Source organism: Sus scrofa, chromosome 4, assembly GCF_054392235.1.
Source record: "Sus scrofa isolate SSC_HxYL_T2T_F1_AM1 chromosome 4, Sscrofa_HxYL_maternal_Yorkshire_Landrace_v2.0, whole genome shotgun sequence".
Taxonomy (NCBI): domain Eukaryota; kingdom Metazoa; phylum Chordata; class Mammalia; order Artiodactyla; family Suidae; genus Sus; species Sus scrofa.
In genome coordinates, this window is record NC_139386.1 from 88623729 (window position 1) to 88647995 (window position 24267).

Here is a 24267-nt window from a genome sequence, read left to right on the forward strand (position 1 = left end):
AAGACATACACAATATCAGACAAAATAGACTTTAAAACAAAAGACATAAAGAAAGACAAAGAAGGACACTATTTAATGATTAAGGGATCCACCCAAAGAGAGGATGTTACTATCATCAACATATATGCCCCAAATACAGGAGTACCCAGATACATACAAAAAATACTAAGAGACATAAAGGGAGAAATTGATGGGAATACAATCGTAGTAGGAGATTTTAATACCCCACTCACACCAATGGACAGATCCTCTAGACAGAAAACCAATAAAGCAACAGAGATCCTAAAGGAAACAATAGAAAAGTTAGACTTAATTGATATCTTCAGGACACTACATCCAAAAAAATCAGAATACACATTCTTCTCAAATGCACATGGAACATTCTCAAGAATCGACCACATATTGGGACACAAAGAGAATCTCAATAAATTTAGGAGCGTAGAAATTATCTCAAGTATCTTCTCTGACCACAATGCCATGAAATTAGAAATCAACCATGGGAAAAGAAATGAGAAAACACCTACTACATGGAGACTCAACAACATGCTCCTAAAAAACCAATGGGTCAATGAGGAAATCAAGAAGGAAATTAAACAATACCTTGAAACAAATGATAATGAAGACACAACCTCTCAAAATCTATGGGATGCTGCGAAAGCAGTGCTCAGAGGGAAATTTATAGCGATGCAGGCCTTTCTCAAAAAAGAAGAAAGATCCCAAATTGACAACTTAACCCTCCACCTAAACGAATTAGAAAAAGAACAAAAAAGACCTAAAGTCAGCAGAAGGAAGGAAATTATAAAGATCAAAGAAGAAATCAATAAAATAGAGATTCAAAAAACAATAGAGAAAATTAATAAAACCAAGAGCTGGTTCTTTGAAGAGGTAAACAAAATTGACAAACCCCTGGCCAGACTCACTAAAAAGAGGAGAGAAAGAACCCAAATAAACAAAATTAGAAATGAAAAAGGAGAAATCACAACGGATACTGCAGAAATACAAAAAACCATAAGAGAATACTATGAACAAATATACGGCAACAAGTTTGACAATCTGGAAGAAATGGACAATTTTCTAGAATCTTACTGAATCAAGAAGAAAACTGAATCAAGAAGAAACAGACCAACTGAACAGATCGATCACTAGAAATGAAATTGAAGATGTCATAAAAACTCTCCCTACAAATAAAAGTCCAGGACCACATGGCTTCACAGTCGAATTCTATCAAACATATAAAGAGGAACTAGTGCCCATCCTCCTTAAACTCTTTCAAAAGGTTGAAGAAGAAGGAATACTCCCAAAGACATTCTGTGATGCCACCATCACCCTCATTCCAAAACCAGACAGAGATACCACCAAAAAAGAAAACTATCGCCCAATATCATTGATGAATATAGATGCAAAAATTCTCAACAAAATCTTAGCCAACCGAATCCAACAACATATCAAAAAAATTATACACCATGACCAGGTAGGGTTCATCCCAGATTCACAAGAATGGTTCAACATATGCAAATCAATCAACGTCATATACCACATTAACAAAAGAAAAGTCAAAAATCATATGATCATCTCAATAGACACAGAAAAAGCATTTGACAAAGTCCAACATCCATTCATGATCAAGACCCTCGCCAAAGTGGGTATAGAGGGAACATTCCTGAACATAATCAAAGCCATTTACGATGAACCCACAGCAAATATAATACTCAGTGGGGAAAAACTGAAAGCCTTCTCACTCAAATCTGGAACAAGACAAGGATGCCCACTCTCACTACTGCTCTTCAACATAGTTTTGGAAGTCCTGGCCACAGCAATTAGACAAACAAAAGAAATAAAAGGCATCCATATAGGAAGAGAAGAGATCAAACTGTCACTGTATGCAGACGACATGATACTATACATAGAAAACCCCAAGGACTCAACCCCAAAACTCCTTGAACTGATTAATAAATTCAGCAAAGTGGCAGGATATAAGATTAACATTCAGAAGTCAGTTGCATTTCTGTATACCAGCAATGAAACATTAGAAAAGGAATACAAAAATACGATACCTTTTAAAATTGTACCTCACAAAATCAAATACCTCGGAATACACCTGACCAAGGAGGTAAAGGACCTATATGCTGAGAACTATAAAACTATAATCGAAGAACTCAAAGAAGATGTAAGGAAATGGAAAGATATTCCATGTTCCTGGATCGGGAAAATCAATATTGTAAATATGGCCATACTACTCAAAGCAATCTACAGATTCAATGCAATCCCTATCAAATTACCCATGACATTGTTCACAGAACTAGAACAAACAATCCAAACATTTATATGGAACAGCAAAAGACCCAGAATCGCCAAAGCAATCCTGAGAAACAAAAACCAAGCAGGAGGCATAACTCTCCCAGACTTCAAGAAATACTACAAAGCCACAGTCATCAAAACAGTGTGGTACTGGTATCAAAACAGACAGACAGACCAATGGAACAGAATAGAGAATCCGGAAATAAACCCTGACACCTATGTTCAATTAGTCTTTGACAAGGGAGGCAAGAACATAAAATGGGAAAAGGAAAGTCTATTCAGCAAGCATTGCTGGGAAACCTGGACAGCTGCATGCAAAGCAATGAAACTAGAACACACCCTCACACCATGCACAAAAATAAACTCAAAATGGCTTAAAGACTTAAATATACGACAGGACACCATCAAACTCCTAGAAGAGAATATAGGCAAAACACTCTCTGACATCAACATCATGAATATTTTCTCAGGTCAGTCTCCCAAAGCAATAGAAATTAGAGCAAAAATAAACCCATGGGACCTCATCAAACTGAAAAGCTTTTGCACAGCAAAGGAAACCAAAAAGAAAACAAAAAGACAACTTTCAGAATGGGAGAAAATAGGGTCAAATGATGCAACCGACAAGGGCTTAATCTCTAGAATATATAAACAACTTATACAGCTCAACAGCAAAAAAGCCAATCACCCAATGGAAAAATGGGCTAAAGACTTGAATAGACTGTTCTCCAAGGAAGATATACAGATGGCCAGCAAACACATGAAAAAATGCTCAACATCGCTGATTATAAGAGAAATGCAAATCAAAACTACCATGAGATACTACCTCACACCAGTCAGAATGGCCATCATTAATAAGTCCACAAATAACAAGTGCTGGAGGGGCTGTGGAGAAAAGGGAACCCTCCTGCACTGCTGGTGGGAATGTAAACTGGTACAGCCACTATGGAGAACAGTTTGGAGATACCTTAGAAATCTATCCATAGAACTTCCATATGACCCCACAATCCCACTCTTGGGCATCTATCCAGACAAAACTCTACTTAAAAGAGACACATGCACCCGCATGTTCATTGCAGCACTATTCACAATAGCCAAGACATGGAAACAACCCAAATGTCCATTGACAGATGATTGGATTCGGAAGACGTGGTATCTATACACAATGGAATACTACTCAGCCATAAGAAAGAATGACATAATGCCATTTGTAGCAACATGGATGGAACTAGAGACTCTCATACTGAGTGAAATGAGCCAGAAAGACAAAGACAAATACCAAATGATATCACTTATAACTGGAATCTAATATCCAGCACAAATGAACATCTCCTCAGAAAAGAAAATCATGGACTTGGAGAAAAGACTTGTGGCTGCCGGATGGGAGAGGGAGGGAGTGGGAGGAATCAGGAGCTTGGGCTTATCAGACACAACTTAGAATAGATTTACAAGGAGATCCTGCTGAGTAGCATTGAGAACTATGTTTAGATACTCACATTGCAACAAAACAAAGGGTGGGTGAAAAATGTATACATGTAAGGATAACTTGATCCCCTTGCTGTACAGTGGGAAAAAAAATAAATTAATAATAAAAAAAGGCATACACAATGGAATGTTACTCATCCATAAAAAGAAGGAAGTCTTGCCATTTGCAACAGTATGAATGGACCTCAAGGACATTATGCTAATGAAATAAGTCATTGAGAGAAAGACAAATACTGCATGATTTCACTCATAGGTGGAATTTAAAAAGAGGTGAGGGGTGGAACTTCCTCATGGCTTAGCAGATTAAGGATCTACCATTGTTGCTGCTGTGGCTCTGGTTACTGCTGTGGCGAGGGTTCAATCCCTGGTCTGGGAACTTCTGCATGCCATGGGCGTGTCCAAAAAAAAGAGTCTAAGGGTGAAGAGAATAGGTGAAGGTGATCGAAAGGTACAAATCTCCAGCTATAAAATAAATCCTAGGGGTATGTAATGTATAGTAGTGACTTTTTAGTTAATAATACTGTATTGTGTATTTGAAAGTTGCTAAGAGAGTAGATCTTAAAAGTTCTTATCACAAGAAAAAAATTGTAAAAATAACTGATATTTAAAAAATTTTCAAAACCATATCTTTCTGGAACCAATAACCAAAGCCCTCTATAAAATATTCCAAAGGTAGGTATTTTCCTTTCTATCTTTATCAGGTTAAATCTTGCATTTAATTTATTCTCTGCTTGTCTGTTGATCATGAATGTGGGAGAGAATTCTTGGACTGTTACATTATAACAGGTAAAGAGTGTGGTACTGGAGTTCTCACCATGGTGCAATGGGTTAAGAATCCAATGGCAACAGCTAGGGTTGCTGCAGAGGCACAGGTTTCACCCCTGGCCTGGTGCACTGGGTTAAAGAATCTGGTGTTGGCTGCAGCTGCAGTGTAGTTCAACCTACACTGCAGGCTTGGATTCAGTCCGTGGCCTGGGAACTTCCAAAGGCTGTTGGTGTGGCCATAAAATTAACAAAAAAAAAAAAAAAAGAAAGAAAAAAAGAAAAAAGTGTGGTTTTAAGGGGATTCCCTTTATCCCAATCCAAGTTCCATATCCACGCTCCTTGTCTTATGCTGAGGAAAACCTAGAAGAGAGGAGTTGTTATCAAATAATTTTATTTGTCACACTTATGTCAGAGCTTTAGATGTGTTTTTTTTTTTTTATAAATTTGTAAGAACATGGGATTAACTTCTCATATCATCTTACCTGCAATGTCTGATCCACTTCCTCCTCTCACATTCTATGCACATTTCTCAGGTCTTGTTGCTTAAAATTTTTTTTTTAATTCCCTACTCTTTCTCATGATCTGTTTCTATTCCAACACTTATTATAGCTGTGCTAGATGTCTAGAATCTCTTAGGTTTCAGAATCTGCAAAAAAAAAAAAAAAAAAGGTTAAAACAAATAGGTTATGTTGGGAGCTTCAAGTTAGTTCCCTCCTAGCTCTGTCATTTTGCAATTCAGGCTGACAGAGAACTATCTGGATGCAGTCTGGGAGAACAACAAAAAGACAAGGTAGAAATTTACACTGGGAAATTTTAAATATTTACAAATGGAAAATTTAAGTACAAAGTCCATGAAAATTTGGATAATTTCTGAATTATAATTCTGAATCATTTAACAGAGAGCACAAAAAGGCTACAGCTTTGACACTATCCCTTGTTCTGACATGTCACCTAGCACATTGTGACCTTCTGATTTTAATATATTTCTAGTATTCCTTTTGTCCAAAAATCATCTCTTTTCCATATATACCCAGTTACAGCTCTTCTTTAAGACTCGACTCTGGGAGTTCCCATTGAGGTTCAGTGGTAAGGAACCTGACCAGTATCCATGAGGATGCAGGTTCAATCCCTGGCCTGGCTCAATGGGTTAAAGATCGAGCATTGTGGTGAGCTGTGGTGCAGGTCACAGACATGGCTTGGATCTGGCATTGCTGTGGCTGTGGCATAGGCCAGCGGCTACAGCTCCAATTAGACCTCTAGGCTGGGAACCTCCATATAGTGTGGCCCTAAAAAAAAGAAAAAAAGAAGAAAAAATAAAAATAAAAAAGAAGAAGACTGAGCTCTGTTAGTTGAGAAAAACATGGTTGAAACTAAGATTTTTGTCTCCTCTTTCAAGTCTGTCTTGACTCCTTTAATTCTCTTTGATGTTCTTTTCTATACCTATAGTTTGTAATATGGAATTTAAGACAATTATATAATTTTCTAGTTTTCTCTTATTCATTATTTCATTTGCTTCCTATTCCTCCTCCAATGAGATAGTGAGATTGTTAGGGTAGGGATATGACCATTCTCTTTGAGCCCCAGCACAGGTGCTCAGTAAAGGAAGGAATAGGCTCAGTAGTCTTAGGGCCAAGCCATTTGCATCTCAACTTTGTCTTCTTTTCTGGTAATGCCCATGACATGCAGAAGTTCCTGGGTCCAGGGATCTAACTTGCACCGTAGCAGTGACAATGGTGAATCCTTAACCACTAGACTACCAGGGAACTCCTCAGCCTTATCTCAATGGTAGAATTCTGGAGGAATTCTCTCCCAGGAAGGGAGCATTTTTTAGGATATTAGTTTTGCTTTTTCCTTCCTCTGTATCCTCACTCACTTCTCTTGGTGGGAGGAGAAATTGCTTTTCCAAAGGGTGAAGTGACAGACAGTCTGTTGAAGGACCTGAAGCAGACCCGGAGCCCTGCCTATCTCAAGTAGGTTTTTCTTCTGCCCTTCCAGGGTGGGAAGCAGACTCTGGTCCTCCATGCCTCTGGTTAGAGATGAGCTCTCTGAAGAACTCACTGTCATAGGCACTTCCCAAAGTCTGGACATGAGGGAAAAGAAATAGGATTGTGGGTTGAGCAAAATTTTCTAATTCATTTTGAACTGGAAGACGTTATACTTTGAGTGATAAAAGCAATGCTATATTTTAATCCAAATTTTTTTCTTCTATGTCTTTTTTTCACTTGCTTTAGAACCAACAAGGTGTATGTGTATGTATGTGTGTGTGTATATATATATGCATATGTATATATATATATATGTATATGTGTGCATATATATATATATATCACTTCCAAATTTGTAACAATTATATATGAATTTTCTTCAAGGAAGTTTTCTTTTTATGGCTTCACCTGCATCATATGGAGGTTCCCAGGGGTTGAATGGGAGCTACAGCTGGCTGCCTATAGCACAGCTATAGCAATGTGGGATCGGAGCTGCATCCGCGACCTACACCATAACTCACGGAAATGCTGGATTCTTAACCCACTCACTGAGCGAGGTCAGGGATTGAACCGGTATCCTCATGGATTCTAGTCAAGTTCGTTAGCTGCTGAGCCACGAAGGGAACTCCTAAAGATTCTATATTTACTTCAAAATGTAGTTCATAACTCATTAATCTTAGAATTAAAAAAAAACTCATACTGTCTTAAATTTCATATTCATTTAATATCTAGAACATCACCTACTCGTATAGAGCTATTATAGTTTATGAACTGTTAAAAAGGGTCTAATATTAATTTTCATTCTTAAGTCATAGAATATACAAACCAAAAAAGAAAAAAATAAAAATTGCTTATGACATCAACCCAGATGTCACTACACATTGTACAAAGTTTTGGACTTCATATTTCTTAATTATACATATACAAAATTTAAGCATACCATTTGTAGTTGTAACCTAATTTATTATTTAACTATTTTGTGAACATATTTCTCTCTCTCTCTCTCTATATATATATATATGGAAACTCAAGAAATATTTGTTAAATGAATTGATGAATTTTAATGCTTTCAGACTTTTCTATTATGTAATTTATTATTGTACATTTTATTTTTATTTTTATTTTTTTGGTTTTTTTAAAGCTGCACCCACAGCATATGGAGGTTCCCAGGCTAGGGGTCTGATCTGAGCTACAGCTGCCAGCTTACGCCACAGCCACAGCAACACCTGATCCAAGCTGCGTCTGTGACCTACACCACAGCTCATGGTAATGCCGATACTTAACCCACTGAGTGAGGCCTGGGATCGAACCTACAGCCTCATAGTTCCTAGTCGGATTTGTTTCCACTGTGCCACAGTGGGAACTCCATGTTATGGTACATTTTAGATTTTTTTCAGATTTTCATCATTATCAAGAAAGAAAATTTTTTTTTTTTTTTACTTTTCAAGAAAGTGGTAGAACCACGGAAGTTGTACCACCTCATTCCCTTTTCAGTCAGCTGGCTCTTCATCAATTATTCTCATTATTCTTGGGCAATAAGCACACAACCATGGTCACCCAGGAGAAATCATCCAGGTACACTGTATTCTGGCAGGGCTTGTCCTATTAAAAAATTAATTCAATAATTAGAATTCATCTGAAAACATCTTGTTACAAAATAAATTAGAATTCATGAATCGAGTCATTTGACCACACCTTGTTCTTGAAACATACTATTTATAGAAGTAGTCAATGTTCATGCCTTGCTTTTGTGTAACTTATCTTTAGACACGTGTACTATTGAGTGAGAGTTGCATAAATCCACAGGTTTTGTACAGTAAAGGAAGCAACCATTAAAAAGTAACTATACTACTATGAAAAATGATAATTTTTTAAATAAAACACTCAATCATTTGCATGACATTTTCAGAGCTATTTAGTAGACTTTGGAAGAGCAGACAAATGAAAGTCCTGCGCAGAGTACAAAATCCCACTAGTTCAGCGTGGATGGGAGATTGTGTGATGAACCATTTATAGAGAGACAGGGGTCAGCAGAAAAAGCCCAAGATCCCACCTTTGGCTATGCTTTCTAGTTGCCTTTTCTATGCAAATTTGTTTTTCTTTTATTTATTCAAAAGGTTGACTAACACTAAAAAAACAAACAAAATACCCACCCCATTCTTTATCCACTTACTAATAATGATCAAGCTGGATAAAGTGTTAAAAAATTCTTTGTAATTTGCCGTAGTAAATTTGGCTATCTACTTTTAATTCTGGAGAAAAAGTACTATGCATATTACTTTAACATGAGCTTTACTGATCAGTGAGTTGATTATGAAATTTAGTGGAAAGAAAAAGAGATAAGAAAGGATAAAGGAAAACCCACAATTTGAAGAAATAAGTTTTTTTATTTTTGAAATTAAGGAACATTCTTCGAGTTCCCATTGTGGCTCAGCAGTAACAAACCTGACTACTATCCATGAAGACTTGGGTTCAATCCCTGGCCCTGCTCAGTGGGTTAAGGATCCCATGTTGCTGTGAGCTACAGTGTAGGTTACAGACTTGGCTCAGATCTGGCTTTGCTGTGGCTGTGGTGGAGGCTGGCAGCTGCAGCTCCAATTCAACCCCTAGCCTGGAAATTTCAATAAGCCATGGGTGCAGCCCTAAAAAAATTAAAAAAATGAAAAATAAATAAAAATAAAATTAAGGCACATTCTTTAGTCATTAAAAGACAATAATTTTAAATGTAACAAATCATTTATTTGTTATATGTATCATTTATATAACATTTATTTGTTATATATTTTATTTATATAACAAATATATCCACTACCTGAATATATTTTTCTCTTTTTAACTAATGTCTTTAACTAATGTCTTTCTAAGAAGGATAGGGTAATAGTTTCCTATCACTGCTGTAACAAATTAGTACAGATTTAGTTACCTAACTAATACAAATTCATTACTTTGTAGCTCTGGAGGTTAGAAATCTCTCTGTTTAAAACCAATACAGTTCTGTATTTCTTCTGGAATTTCTAGGGGAGATCCTTTTCCTTGCTTCTTCCAGCTTCTAGAGGCTGCCTACATTCCTTGACCAGCGGCCCTCTAACCTCTTCGAAGCCAGCAATTGCATCATGTGACCTCTGTTGTCTCCTCACAACTCCTCTGATTCTTATGCCCCCCTCTTTCCCTCATCAGGACTTTTGATTACACTGGGCCCACCTGGGTGATCCAGGACACTCTCCTCAAGAGCTTTATCTTAACCACACCTGCACAGTCCCTTTTTCCATGGGAAGTAATACATTCACAGGCTCCGAGGGTCAATTTTTAAAACAGTGCTCAGTAATTATGAGGTTGGTCCTAGGAGTGGTCTTCGGAGGTGGTTGTGTATATATTGTGGAACACAGCAGCTGCCGTGTTATTTAAGCCACAGTGGGAAATATGGAAAGAGCTTAAATTTTGCTGTAAATAAAATTCAGTGTGTCTTCAAGAGACTTTAGTGAATATTTGCACTGCTTTGCGATGCTTTTAGTATATAAGACTGATGTTCCTTCTTTACTACAGCCACACAGGCGTCTCAATCCACATCCTTCACCCCGCTCAACTGTCTCCCTCTTATTCCATTGGATTTGAACAGGGAGACAGGTAGAGTGCACTTTAGCTAAGTAACAGAGGCAGAATCTTGGGAGGGTTTCATGTAGTCAATCAGAAGGAGAAGAAGGCATTGGGGGGCAGAGTACTCTTCTGGCACCCCCAAAATGACACCAATAAGGAAGTTACCTATCTAATGTATGGAGAGGGCTGCTCTGAAAGCTGAACCAAAGGACCAGATCAGCCAGCTTGTAGTTGTGTTCAGTACTTAGGTATCAGTATAGCTTTTGTCTTAATACTTATATTATGATTATTATAGTTATATTATAATTACATATTATTACATCCTAATTATAAGTATTATAGTCATTATAATCACATATTTTATCATTATAATTATATTAGTATTAATAATTATATTGTTATATTATATTATGGCTATATTATGATTATATATATATTATGTTATAACTATATTATAGTTGCTAATATAGTCACTTATTAAAAGTTTAGAGTGCTGTATTGAAATAGTCTGAAATATATTGCACTTTTTTCTTTAGTTGTTTCTTCAAAATAAAAAGGTTGTTTGCAAATGAACTCAAAAGCATTTTTAGTTTCTAATAAGCTAAAGCCCAACATCATTTTCCTTGTGACTTTTAGTTTCTATGCTGTAAACATAAGCTTGAAAAAAAGCCTAATAAAAATTTCATCTTTCATTCTGGATGAGAATGTGGCAAAATTACTCAGAAGTAAGAAAAGAATCACATTGAAAATAAAACGATAACGTAAAATTTTATTTATAGATTCCTAAGAGGAGAATCTAGCTTTGTGAAACCAATTTGGTTACACATTATGTTGCAAAACATTCTTAAGGTTTGAACAGGATTCCTTTTAATGGAAAGCTTTTCTTGGGCTTTCATACTACTTCTAGAAGTAGGATGTGTTCCTATTTTTAAAGAAATAAATCTATTTGTAAAGTGTATCTAGATGACATCTTCTTTAGTTATAGTCATATTAATACTGGGCATACTAAATGGGCATACATTACTGACTTAACATACTGATCCAGGATGAGTAGAAACCATTACATGCTTTTTCTACTCAGTGTTCACTCATTCATTTCCATTTTCTATGATGAATGTATCTAAAGTATGCTAAGCCAGCAGCCAGAAATGCCAGGCAAGCTGGTGCCATCTTTATCCAGGAATGCTGTGAGGATGAGTGACTGTCCTCATTAGTAACCCGCGTCCCCAGGGGCTTGATGGATGATCCGCTCTTTCTGGGTCAGGATGGCTCTTCGAGCCCCAGCCCACTTCCCTGGCCCCTGGTATGGAGTGCATGGGCCAAAGAAAACTTCCACGGCCAGCTTTGGATCTGAGAGGAAGAGGATGAGCAGGTTGGGTTTCACGCCCATCAGGGAGGCGATCTCATCCATGTACTCAACGTGATCCACGTGGATTGTGTGGCGAGGTGTCCTCACGTATCTGAAACAAGTGGGAGGACAGGGTTTTGCATCATCTGAAAGTTACCGGTTTACTTCTGCTTCCTTTAGAGGTGACAAAACCAGAGAACTAGAAAGCTAAATGACAAACCCATCTCCCCTCAGACATTGAAGGGGAGAGTGTCCATGGAATCAGAGTCTTCATGCTCCTGTCCCTTCATTTTTGTCTGCACCAGGGTGACGGAACTGCATATTGGTTTTAGCAGAGATTCCTACCCTCTAAGATATTCATTTTGTAAATGAAGGATTGTAATCCAATTAAGTACTTCCTTGTGTGTTGTGTAGGTAGAATGGAAAACCCTTAACTTCTAGCCCCCTGCATGTAGGGGTTGGATAGTCAATCAGTCACTGAGCACCTGACCCCAGGTGCTTGGTGGCTATAGTGGGGTAGGGATGCATTGGGTGTGGCTGTCTCTGTGGAGCACGGTGACTGCAGCACTGTTGGGGAATGGCAACTCTCTGGTGGCTCTGCCTTAATCCAGATGCTTTAGCACGATGCACAGCCAGGGACATGAAACAGTAGAGGCCCCACTCATATTGCAGGTTTGATTTTCATTGTAACAGTTTTACTTCTCACATCTAGAAGTAAAGCATTTCTAGGAAGGAGTGACTTTTTAAAATATGTGTAAATATGATTTACGGAATATCAGCAGCCCTGTTGTGTGGTTGCTATACAATGTGGGGCAAGGGTATAGTATATTTCCTGATGCAAGAACCCACAGTCATTTTCTTTTCTTGTCCTTTTTTTATTTTAGGGTTGCACCTGAGGCATATGGAGGTCGAATACGAGCTGCAGCTGCCGGCCCATGCCACAGCCACAGCAACACCAGATCTGAGCCACGTCTGAGACCTACACCACAGCTCACGGCAACACCAGGTCCTTAACTCACTGAGTGAGGCCAGAGATCGAACCCGAATCCTCATGGATACTAGTTGGGTTCGTTACCACTAAGCCACAATGGGAACTCCCAGAATATCATTTTCAAGATGTGAGAGCTGGCACCTCTCTTGCATGACCTAAACATTTGTTCCATGGAGTAGGACTTCCTTCATTATATAAAGTTTGTAGCCTTCACATCTGAGAACAGAAGGCTTGTTTTAGGTACTGTTATATAAGAAGGAACAACAGTGTTGCTATTTCAAACCGCTCTCCATTGTCATATTGGAAGTCCTTAGCAATCGGCTTGCCATAATAAGTACAAAATAGATTTTTAATGAATGAATTAGAGACATTTCACCTCTTCTTCCAAATATTGATGTGAATGGAACTTGAATACTTTATCCACCAATGGTTTTCTTTGTGTTGCCACTTTTATAAAACTACTTATAAAGTGGAGTGGGCTAATGAGAATGCATTTTGTTTATTTTGTTTACACATTCAGTCTTAAAAATCTTAAAATGATGTAGCAAGGTAATTAAGATATTAATCTGTATATTTTCTATCTGTATCACCCTTCTCCACCATTCTATCAAAGTAGTCAAGCCTTTTGCATTTCCATGTCTCAGACTTTTTTTTTTTTTGTTAGTGGCCAAAGAAATAGCTTCCTTGCAAAGTATTTCCACTTCTAGCTTTTGTTTGCTTAAATTCTAGACTCATGGAAGAAAATGCAATATATTTGAAGGCAATAAGAGGGAAGGGGAAGAGATTTCACACAGTTTGTCAGCTAGAAGTGTGGTGGGAAATAGTCTAGGAATCCATGGCAAGATTTCAGCAGGAATATCTGTGTTGGGTTCCTGGGGAGATTGGACTCTGAGCTCATCTTAGCTGAAGACCTCATCCTCAGCAAAGATCCCTTCACCCTATCATGCCAGGGAAACCAAACAGCCTCCAGACTTTAAGAGTGTACTTTAGACTTAGGCAGTGAGGATGCCAGGAAGGGATGTGATGTGGTGAAAAATCAGAGGCTATGCCCATGTTTGTGTAATCCAGTAAGTTCCCTGGATTCTACTGAGACCCAGGAAGAAGTACCAACAATGACTGAGGTTAGAGGCTGAAATTCAGATTAAATCTTACTTTAAATAATCATTTATGATTATTTGTTGCATAACTGAGTTAGGTGACTGAGATTCTTACTTGGTTTTGTGCTGCATCATTAGTTAGGCTGTGGAGGAAAAAATCCACATAACTGATTGAGATGAAACATGGATTTTGATTCCAGATTAGGAATTCCATGATCGCTATGAGAGTTCCCAACTCATTGTTACTAATTATTTATTTGCTGTTTTTTTTTCATAGCACTTTCCCTCTGGGCAATATCTGCCATCACGTTCTTCTTCACTGAAGGTAACTGGCTCAGCCCTAGAAGAGACAATTAAAAGTCTGTCAGGATTCCGAGTGTTCAAAGGAGAGAACTAGTGGCAAGAAGAAACTAAGGATTAGATTTACCTGAAATAGTAGGACTTTCTCCAATATTTATTCACATACCTTTGAACACTTGTATGGCCCAGAGAGACTGGAGTTCTGCAATAGGCAGGATGATGCCCAGTGGCTGGATAAGGCCAATGACATCCAGCGTTGGCTTCCCCAGGTCAGGAGGAAACAAATTTATAGAGGGACACTTTATTATTAGTAACATTGATCAAGACACCCAGGAAAGGAAAAGAGAAAGTGTATCTTGTAGCAAAGATGACAACATCAATATTCTCCTCTATGCATCATCAAAGATGGCATCTGTTTCCGTGAACTCCTTCACGCTGGATTTCACTTGGACTTTTCCAGAAATTATGTGATTTGGCAGGTCATCATTGACAGTTGGATGCTGACTTAAAGGTCTAGATATAAGAAACCAAAAATTCCAATTAAACAATTTTGCAAAAGAAAGCCATGCATATGAGAAGAGATTGAAGGCAACAGTTTGCATGTTCCCCTCAGATCTGTGCTTATCCAACTTTCTGCCTCTAGTAGAAGAGAATAATTTTGTACTCTGAGTGCTTCAGTGGCTTCCTCAGTTCTACCTTTTTTTGTAGACAGATTTTATTTTGAAAACTTGTGTAGTCTTGCATTTTAATTTTTTTTATTGTTAAAATATTTTGGACTACTTAGAATTGAGGAAAAATCCAGTATGTTATAAAGAATTGAGGAAAAATCCAGTATGTTATAATGGATCCCAGTTTGAAAAGCATAGTCATTGAGATTATCATTAGCCTTCCCTCCACCTCACTTCCTACTCAATTATTTCTTTCTTTTTTTTTTTTAATCTTTTGTCTTTTTAGGGCCACACCCGAGGCATATGGAGGTTCCCAGGCTAGGGGTCCAATTGGAGTTACCGCTGCCGGCCTATGCCATAGTCACAGCAATGCCAGATCTGAGCTGCATCTGTGACCTACACCACAGCTCCTGACAACACTAAATCCTTAACCCACTGAGTGAGACCAGGGATAGAACCCTCAACCTCATGGTTCCTAGTCAGAGTCTCTTCCACTGAGCTACGATTGGAACTCCCCTACTCAATTCTTATCATTTGCAGGCAAAAATCAATCTCCAAGTTAGATTTAGAACACATTTGTTATTTTTTAAAAAAAGACATCTGACCACAAGTACTCATTCAAAATTTGTTAATGATTAAACTCTTGTCTTAAATAATTCTGCCCCTAGGCATTGAATCCACACTCGAGAGAGAAAGAAGGAGAGGGGAAGGGCAAAGATTTTGTTGCTGGAGAGCATGAATCTTTCTCTAGGCAAACGTTAGCCTTCTCAGAAAGCCCATTCAGGAGTTCCCATTGTGGCGCAGTAGTTAACGAATTCGACTAGGAACCATGAGGTTGCGGGTTCGATCCCTGGCCTTGCTCTGTGGGTTAAGGATCCGGCATTGCTGTGATGTGGGTCCCAGATGCGGCTCGGATCTTGCGTTGCTGTGGCTCTGGCATAGGCCAGTGACTACAGCTCCGATTAGACCCCTAGCCTGGGAACCTCCATATGCCACGGGAGCGGCTCAGGAAAAGACAAAAAAAAAAAAAAAAAAAAAAAAGCCCATTCAGTGATCTTCCCTTTACTCTTCTTGTAGAAAACTAGATCACATGACCACTCTGACCAAGCAATCCTCAGGTGCAAGGAAGGAGCAACTCCATAAATAACCAGGAGGCTCTATTACAGACAAGATCTGAACTGCAAATGGGATAGAGGGAAAGATGTGAACCAAGATACAAGCTAGAAAAGCCAAATATATATAGAAATATGTGTGGCTTAAGTAACTTGAAGGAGAGGAGTGGAGAATAAAAGTGCAAGGCCCCTGAGGGCAAAAAGAAAATTTCTATAAGTATATAAATAAGATTAGATGCTGCTCTTATAGTTACCATGTTGAAAATAAATTAAAATTGCTAACAGACTGAAGAATAAAAAGATTAAAAAGTAAGACTCTTGCAAGTAAATCTTGGAGACTCCTTTTGCCATCCTAGGGCAGAGAAGACCTTCTTAATCAGCTTTAAACTCAGAAATTAAAACAGCAAAGATGGACACATATGAGTATTGAAAATTTAAGACATTTGTATTTTTAAGCACCACAAACTAAACTTATGGAAAAAGAATATGATTGGAAAAAAATGTAATACATACGATATAAAATAGATTTCTTTCTAAGATAAACATGAAAACTCATAACAATCAAGAGACATCATTGGCCTTTGGTTTTTATCATAACCAGATGGATTAATTTTCTAAAGTGCAGTTCCAGTCAACTCACTCATCTGCTTTCTTTTCTTCTCTCGTCCTTCCTTGTTGAGACAGTTTGGCACATTTATTAGAATTTCACTTTGCGAGGGATCCCTTTTTTTTTTTTCCTCTTTTGCCTTTTTAGGGCCGCACCCACGGCCTATGGAGGTTCCCAGGCTAGGGGTCGAATTGGAGCTGTTGCTGCCTGCCCACACTGCAGCCATAGCAATGCCAAATTTGAGCCGCCTCTATGACCTACACCACAGCTCACAGAAACGTCTTATCCTTAACCCACTGAGCAAGACCAGGGATAAAACCGGCAACCTAATAGTTCCTTGTTGGATTAGTTTCCACTGCACCATATTGGGAACTCCAAGGGATCCCTTTTTTTATAAAATGTTCATTTAGAAGTTATGTTATACAGTCCTGGATAGTTCATCTTTATTTATTTGGGTTTAATTGTAGAGAGATTGCTCACTATCTTTTCCTTCTTTTTTTATTTTCTTCCGTGTCGAAGTATCTGTTCTGATTTATTTGTTGAGGATAGACCCTCAATTAAACCTCTTTCCTTATTACAGATGACTCATTGTGTCAGGATTTAGAATTCTTAGGTTTGAAGAAATTTTCACTCAGAACCTGATTATATTCCATTGTATTCTGGGTTTCAGTGTTGCAAATGTAAAGTCTGACAGAAATCTAGTGTTTTTCCCTTTTAGATAAACTGTTCTTTCTGATTAGAAGTATATTCATAGAATTCACCTAATGGTGTGTGTGGGTTTTCAATAATCTTCCCTGGACTCAGTAGTCTCTTTTTAATCTGAAATTTTTCTATTATTAATTTAAATATTATGTCTCCTCCATCTGTTCTCATTTCCCTCAACCTATCCAGTGACCACTTTCTGCTTTAATCTATCTACTGTCATCTTTAGTTCAGAAATGATACTTTTATGCTTTGATAGAAGAATATGTTTTGTCCCATGCTTGAATTTCCTTAATATTTTTATGCAAATTGACCTCTTTCTCTCTCTCTCTTTTTTTTTCTATTTTCCTAGGCCAGTGTTCTGATTTTCTGACTCCTCTTCCTCTCTTTGGATGCTGACTTCATTATATGGGATAACATTTTTCTTTGACAGCTTCCTGAAGGTAAGGTCTGGTTATTGGAGTATCGCTTGTGGCAGCTGTTTTGCAGGTGGCAAAAAGGGAAGAGGACCACCTCTTTGGGCCCAAGATACAAAACAAACAAGCAGTCTTTCTATTGTTGGGGTACCTGGAGAAAAATTTTTTGTTCTACATCCTGGGGACTTTCCTGGCCTCAGGAAGGACTCAGCTCATTTATTCTTTTTTTTTTTTTTTTTTTTTTTTTTTTTTTTTTTTTTTATCATCATCAGTGCTAGGGCAAGGTATTCTTCAGGAAGGGCTGATGATGACTTTCACCAAAGAGTTCCATACCAAGTTTTGCCCAGGATCTGATGACTTCTTGTTCTTACCTTGGAGCTCTCTGAAACTGATCTCTAGACACTTGCCTTTTCATGAGGGAGAAAGACTTGTAGAGCTTAAATACTTAATGGATTCCTATTGCCCTTAGACTACACCACCTGTCTGGTTCAGAGGACATAGTCGATACAGCTGAGATAGATAGGAAGGAAAGGGACTCATGTACACACTCTGTTTGCAGAATCTTCCTGTCTGATTTCTCCTTATAATCCAAGACTTTAAAGAAGTGACTGCAATTGTTATTCTGAAGATTCTGCTTCAGAACTTAATAGTTATTCAGTTAAATGATTTTTATCCTTTCTGATTTATATCTCTGACTCAGATCTCTCCTCTGAGTTCCAATCTCATCTAGTTAACCACGTGCTGGTTACTTATCTCTATTTGACTGTCTCATAGGAATATCAGACTTAACATAGACAGAGAAGAACTCTTAATTTTCACTTTCAAACTTGTTGCTTCTCTGGATTGCTTTCCATCCTACTTGCAGTAAATGGCCCAATTGTCAACCCAAATTATCAAGTGAAAAACCTGGGAGTTCTTGATTCTTCCCTTTCTTTCATTCCCCTTCTGTATTCAACCAATCAGCAAGTTTTACTTCCAAATACTGTCATGAATCTATCCACTTCCTCCCAAATCCTATTAGAGGAATCCAAGACATTTTATCACTCTCTTCAGCCTCTCCTTTTCCTTTGATTCCACAGGTAACCCCTAGGTTTTCCATTTCCTACGTAGCAGTCTGAGGGATCCTTTAAAAATGGGCATCAAGTCATGACCATTCCATGCTTAAAATACTAAAACATTTCTCACTCTTCTTAGAATAAAATTCAAACTTTGCACCATGGCCAAGGAAATACATAATATGGCTTCTGCCTCCCTTTCTAGGCTTCTCTCATACAATTCTCTCCTGAGTGACTTTGCTTTCATCACCCTGGTTTCCTTTGCGCTCCTCAATTTGTACTGAACTACCTAGTTCAATAATCTTGTACTTTTTTTTTTTTTTTTTGTCTTTTTGCCATTTTCTTGGGCCACTCTGGCAGCATATGGAGGTTCCCAGGCTAGGGGTCCAATCGAAGCTGTAGCCACCGGCCTACGACAGAGCCACAGCAACGTGGGATCTGAGCCGCATCTGTGATCTACACCACAGCTCATGGATCATTAACCCACTGAGCAAGGGCAGGGATCGAACCTGCAACCTCATGGTTCCTAGTCGAATTCGTTAACCACTGCGCCATGATGGGAACTCCCAATCTTGTACTTTTTTATCCTTCCATTTGAATCCTTTTCTCCCAACGTTCTTCGTTGGTTGCTCCTTCTTATCCTTTAAGTCTTAGTTTAAACATACCCTTGAGAAATGCCTTCTTGATCATTCTATTGCTTTACCTGCTTGCCCCTATGCATTGCTTTTTATCACATGATCCTTTGTGGCTCTTATAACATTGTATTTTTTTAAACCATTCATCTCTCTCAAGTAGAGTTATGTTTTGCTTTGCATCCAAGCATAGGAGATGCTCATTATATATTTTTAATGTATGAATCGATAATCACCCATATTCCTTTGTCTTATTTGCTAAAACATTTCAGGAATTTCTCTTTTAGGATTGCTCTTAGAGATAACTAAGTAGTCATATGAGAAAAACTGTTGGTTTATAATCCCTGACCGTTATTACTTAGATTGATACTTTGGATGATACTTTTATTTTACTCTTTAAATCTCATTTTTTTCATTCTATTATTTCTCTTTTCTTCAGCTTGGTACTGATCCCCACTTCTCTCTTTTGCCTTTTTACCAGAAGCTGCAGCCTCCATAGGATAGACCTTGAATCATAGTGTTACTCAAGCTGAGAAAGGGATCCTTAGGTATCTGCCCTTCTATGTGGTCTTTCTGACATTTGTACCCCAATCTCAGTTAAACTGATTATTTCTTACTTTGAACTTCACTGTACCCTAGAAATCCTACCCTGACATCTGTCACGGCATCAATTATACTTCCTTGCTAACCTGTTTTCATGTCCATCTCTCTCTTCTAGACTTAAAGCCTGGTTTAAAGGATGGGCAGTATATTATTTATTTTTGGTTTTGGCACATCACAGTTGAATATAAATGATTGCCGAATGAGAGTGAATAAATGGTATCAAGACAAAATCACATTTATGCACAATAATGTATATTATATATGCATCATAATATGTGATTATATTAACACATGCATGAGATTAATTGACCACGATAAATGTTAATTGCCAGAAGTTGAATTATCTTCAAGGCAAATTCACTTTTACATATATACATAGTCACAAATTAAGATACTTCAGCTATCCCCTATGCTGAGGTTGAAGGCCATAGTGTGCATGATTGAATATTGAATTCATTTTCTTCTCTAAGCGGTTATTTACCATTGCCGTACTTGCCATTTTATGAAGAAATGATTGAACTGAGTGAAGAATGAACTGTCCATGGGATACCCATTTTCCCAAACACGGTGTAAAATCCATGCTCCTCGTCAAGTACTGAGGAATACCTGAGGGAGACAGAGAGCAAGCCTGAGGAGAAAGTACCCTTTACATGATTCTTCTATTAGTATCCTACCCATTACCCAGTTTAAGAAACGTTGACTACTGAGACTTAAGTAAGTCTCACCATTTGTACTTTTCCAGAGTTATGTATTGATTTCCAGAAAAAGGCTGCTATATGATACTAAATTTCTGAACAAAACCCAGAAAATTTCATTTAATACTCTGTATGTTTCTGAATTACTGTTTTTAAAAAAATCTCTGGATAGTGATGCAGCAGTGCTTCATGTAAATAAGAGTTTGAATTAAGAAGTGACTGAATGAGCATCTTAACTACTACATAATTCTACAATATTGTTTACATTAAAACAAAAATGTACATTAAAAATTTAATCAACGGAATCATTTAGGACTAGTATCTTGCTTAATAGAATGTAACCGAATCACTTTCAAATCTTTTTGTAATATTTTGTTAACTTTTCTACATTCAGATGCAATTAGAAAATGTATTGAATTATATGTTTAATTTTGGTGCTTTTGCAACCTTGAAATGATTACACTGAATCTCAATACTTGTTGATCAAATCTATGACATAGAAGATACATTAGACTGGTGCTAGTGAATAACATTTACCTCTTGAAATGTTTATTTAATAATCTTTAACTATACCCTTAGTAGGTGACTTAGTAATACTTTCTCCTAAAACTTAAATGGTAAAAAAGATAAATATGTAAACTTAACCAAGGTAGCTGAACATTCTAGGAGGTTGGGCTTTCCATTAATTAAGATGTAATTATTAAGGTTAAAAATACTGAATTCAAAATTTTTCTCATTTTCTTTTAAACTCAGGGTGTTGCTAATTTTTCAAGGGAAGAAAGAATAGAGAATCATAAATGAAGTTCTTGGATAACTTGCTTTTACATGAAATTAAATACTCCTAAAAGAGAATTCATTATTTCTTCCTATCTTCTTCCATCACTGTAGATACAATGATCCTAGTTAAAGAGGATCATATGTTTGTCATCTTCATTGATTTTCTTCTTTTTCCTGTTCTTTAGTTGTACTACCAAAATCTACTGATTCCAGATGGGCTCCCAGTTTCTTGTCTTTGCCACTATTTGAAATCATTTCAGGACCCAGCAGCTGCTATGATAGTAAGAAAAGTCAGATTCGTTATCTAAATTTTTGTTTTATCTACGCTAATGTTTTACCTCCTTAGCTCAGTTAATTGTCATTTTTCTACATGTGTTTTCCATTGCGAATATGAAGTACTGTTTTGCATTGATCATCTGCTTCCCAAGAATTTAGACATCTTGAGGCCAGGGCCCATGGATTTTGCGTTTTTAGGGTGCACCAGCGGCATATGGAAGTTCCCAAGCTAGGGGTCGAACTGGAGCTATAGCCGCAGGCCACAGCCACAGCAATCCCGGATACGAGCTGAGTCTTTGACCTACACCACAGCTGGTGGCAACGCCGCATCCTTAAGCCACTGAGCCAGGTCAGGGATGGAACCCCAATCTCATGGTTACTAGTTGGATTTGTTTTCACTGAGCCACTATGGGAACTCCTGCTTTCTTATTTTTGTTCCTCATGGATCAAACCTTCATTCTGAATGGCACTCATATATGCAGAGGCTTTAACTGGTGAAAGTTGTAGTTTTCTCACAAACAGACCTGTTTTGCTACATGACTGAGTTCCAGAATTCCCAATGCCAACTACTATAATTCTCTTTCCTGTAAAGTTCTCAGGAGTTTTATATTCCTGACTGTGGAAATAACAGCCTTCAAACTTCTCGATGCCTGTGGTGGAAGAAGAGGATTTCTCATTATAATGAGTATTTTTCACATTGCTGATTCAGCACAGAGAGGAAAGTTGTGTTCTACATAATTTGAAAGAGCAAAATTTTGAATCTGAGTCAGTAAACATCCCCCTTGACTTAAAAATTTAATTTTATATTTCAAAGAATTCAAGGAAAGAGGTAGTAAACTCAGAATCAGTACCTGTGGATACTAAATAAAGACTGGTAAACTTATTATGTAATAAATGGTAGATTTGTCTTAGCGCTGTCCAAAATGAAATTTTCACAACAATTTCACTACGAAATACTTTTATTCATTATGACATTGTTTCATGCAATCCTAAACAAAATGATGAAGCAGGAAATTGGCTGTTATTGTTTTGTCTTGTTTTATTACTTTCTAAGGACATGTAAGGCCTTTCTCCATCAATTTGACATTTCCTTTTATGTCCAAGTGTTAGACTGCTCTCATACTGCCCCTTGCTCTGTTGATGGCTATGTAACTGTCCCCCAATGTGCATCTACCATTTTCAGAGACTGTCACACCCCGAACATGGGTAGTTCTTTGAACATACTGGATATTAACTTTATCAAGTAGTAATGTAAAACTCATCCTTCCACTCTTGCAAGCATCTAACTGAGTGTTTTCATTTGGTATATTTCTTCTCTGTGCTTCAGGAGGTAGAGGACATCACAAATTTATTAAATTTACTGAAAATTTTAATACAATTTTTTTTGTTCCTCTGAATTTCTTATTTTCTGTTTTGTTTCCCTCCTTCTAAAAAGAATCATGGATCAAACTTTCTCTACATCTTTGATGGGCCATAGCCAAGCTTAATGTCTAAGTCACATAAATGTACAAGATTTCTGGAGTTGCCTCATGGCATTGTGGATTAAGAATCCAGCTGCAGTAGCTTGGATAATAGGGTGTGGTCATATAAAACAATGAGATTTCTATTTTCCTGGGCTTCCCTCTCTCCCACATCCTATTTGAGACACATATCATCTTTTATATCTGATGTTCTCATCCTGATGATTGACACTATTCCTTTGAATATAGATATGAAAAAGATAACCACACATTTACAACTAATAAACATGTCTTCATAAAGCATTCACAAAACCCTTGTCTGAATATATAAAATACAGTAACACTAATCCTAATTAAAAAGAAGATTCAAATTTGACAAAGTGCTTGGTGTGGCCAAGAAATGCCCTTCTATATTTCTGAAATATGAAGCATGAATGTCTACTGTGCTCTCTCTTGGCTTAAGTTTATTTTTTGTGTGTGTGATGGTTCACATACAAGGAACACTCCTGTTTATTTCTCTTCTTTGCTTGGATTGCATAAGTTTGATATAGTTGTAGAAATTAGCATTCTGTCCACATTTTCTAAACCCAGTATCATGGTTTACTTCACAGGGTGGAATAGACCTAAAGGTTGTTACTGAAAAAAAAGCATCTACTAATGAAGTGTTTAATCTCATTGGAAGTTTTCAAGGAAATATTAATTTGATAGTGTAGATTTCAGTTGAGAACTATTGGCACACCTGCTGCACTATCCTGATTTCCTCTCTGTGGTCCAAGTTTACCTCCAAGAATGATGACTATCATCACCACTACCAGTGCCTCCCTAGCTTTAGGAAAGTTTCCTCCAAGATCACTTTCTCAGCTCCTCTCCTCTGTGCTATCACTGTACCTGGGGCACATTTTATTTTGCTGCATTAAAAAAATGTCTCTGTATTGTTACATTTTTAGATGTCTGTCTCTCCTCCTAAGGAATGAAGTCCTTACATATAAAGCCCATGTCATTTATCTATGTTATAAGGATAGGGAACAAATTAGAACAGAGGAAAAGGATTCTAAACAGTTATGTGATGTGATGGGATGATTTCTGATGTCTAAAAGGAGTAGGTCAGAATTTAGTGCCTAGGCTTTCTACTCAAATTTCCCAATGTCATTAGTGTGTTGTACCCCTTAACATCTACTTAATGGGAAATAAATTCCATTTAAGAAGTTAATTAAAATTCATTAAACAGCAGATCATGCTCCAAGTCTTTTTAGTCAAGAGACTGGGCATTTCTTTATGGTTCCTACCAGTAGAGTACACCCCTTCCCTCTCACCAAGGTCCTACTCTGGCTTCTTTTCCTGTAGCACCTATACTGTCATATATTACCATAGCAACATGTTTCCACGCAGACTCAATCTACCTGA

The 24267-nt window shown here is 37.5% G+C and overlaps 1 pseudogene; it reads right to left on the reverse strand.

Moving 5' to 3' along the window:
- Window positions 1–11216: 11216 nt before the first annotated feature.
- LOC100515311 (flavin-containing monooxygenase 5-like) lies at window positions 11217–23666 on the reverse strand (annotated as a pseudogene).
- Between the last annotated feature and the right edge of the window lie 601 nt (window positions 23667–24267).